We start from the raw sequence: 1,978 nt of genomic DNA, 5'->3' as shown, positions 1-1,978 counted from the left end.
CCGGCTTCTGACCTCCTGCTGGTGTCATCTAAAGACAACTGAAAAGACCCAAAGGTAATACTGTAATTATTTCCTTAGACCTGTTCCACCATTTCCTCCAATGTACCTAGCCATAGTCCCTCACAGGACAAATCCTTATGATATATATTATTAGGGGGCATGACTAGGTAGTGTCTACAAGATTAGGGGCAGGGTTGGGGGAGGATGGCCAGTTCTACAAGGCAAGTGAATCAGGGAAGCAAAGTGTCCTTGGAGGCTTTGGGGAGTAGTTCCCACTCCACCTTCTACCACCTGGCTGTGCCTTTATGACTGCATTGGGACTACTGCAGGCAGAGCCCCAAACACCAAGAATATAATTCTTTCTTTAGACTGAGAACTAACAGTACTTTTAAGGCTTTGACTCATTTTTCTTTTCCATTTCTAGACATGTAGCCATCATCATCATTGGACTGCACAACTCAGGCAAAACTGATCTTGTGGAGGCCTTCCAGAGACGTAAGGAACTGAGAGCATTAGATACTAGTTTAGGTCTCCCCTGGGTCCCAGTGAACAATGAAATATCATTCCTTCCTACCCTTACTTCATGGCGCTCAAGTTACCTCATTTGAAGGTAAACACTTCCCAACACACACGAACAAGACACACACACACACACACAGACACCATATACTCCTCTCCTCAGGTGTTATCAGCCTGTTTATGTAATGTCTGTTACCTGCTCCCTTTACAAGATACCCTAATTGAAGGTCTTTTCATAGTGTCAGTATGAATGAACTGTGACTATGCAAAGCACTGTAGTTGATAAGGAAGGATAGCAAGTTTGAAACAGTGTCTAGTGTCAGAGCTCAATTAAAGTGGAATTTGGTCTAGATAAGAGAGACAAGTGTGGGATGATGAACAATTTTAATAACGTGAAACTCTTTTTGACAGTTCATATAGAGGGTTGGAGCTTGAGAAATGGTGTCAGTTCAGAGACAGGAAAGTTTAATACCAAATCTCCAGTTTAATACCTTGACATTTCAGCCAGTGGTTCAGCCTGGTATTCCACCTTACAGGCAGCAAACTTGATTCTGCCTCTCCCAAATCTCTGATTGGCAGAAATGATAATTTAAAAAAAAAAAAAAAGGAAAGCAGCAGCAAGAAAATCAAGGAACCAAGATAAATCACAAGGTTACTGATAAAGGGAATAATTTTTAAAGCCCAATTCAGCACCACCCCTAGATTCCCATCCAGTCTGGGTGGGGCCTGGGAATATATTAAGAACACCCCAGGCCTTTCTAATAGCCATCTTAGGGAAGCACTCAACTGTAATTAGCCTTATGCTATTTTGCCTATGAGAATAGCATGTGCTTTCCATTCTAATTCCTAGAAGATAGAGCTTGCAGTCTAATTTGTTACTGTTTAACTTGCCTTGTGGTTGATGAATAACTTGGGGCTGATTCATAAACTTCATTCACAGAGATGTTTTTATGGCTAAGAAGCAAATTTCCACTAATGTCACATTCTGAAGAATTATCTCAGGCCACCTCTGTCCATGTAAGACTTCCAGAGACTAGTAGACTCCTCTGTACCCAAAATGCAATAGCTTGCCCCCTATAAGCTCCTGCAAATGTTTATAATTGCTGAAAACAGATGATAGCCTAGGGAGGAAGTTCCAATCTATAAGCAGTAACTTGTGTAAACATTTGAAGACACTGGCTATAAAATATTTTGGGACATAAGCCATTATTATCAACAACATCATTCACTATAACTATTTTGTCCGGCATGGTCATATGGGGCAAGTGAGGGCGTTTAAAGCAGTTTCAAACCTAGATATATATTTCGAACTTTAAAAGAAAATGCTGTCTTAGCCCCACCCCAGATCTCTCTCTCTCAAAGAATGAGGCCTAGTGTCATAGGTTTTAAGAGCTCCACAGGTGATCCTGGTGTGCAGAGTGGGTACTGAGAGCCAAAAATCAGAATCAGACCAACTCAC

This window comes from Bison bison, unplaced genomic scaffold (assembly GCF_000754665.1).
Source record: "Bison bison bison isolate TAMUID 2011002044 unplaced genomic scaffold, Bison_UMD1.0 scf7180017851540, whole genome shotgun sequence".
Lineage (NCBI taxonomy): Eukaryota > Metazoa > Chordata > Mammalia > Artiodactyla > Bovidae > Bison > Bison bison.
The sequence above is the reverse complement of the archived record's forward strand: the minus strand, read 5'-3'. Positions refer to the sequence as shown.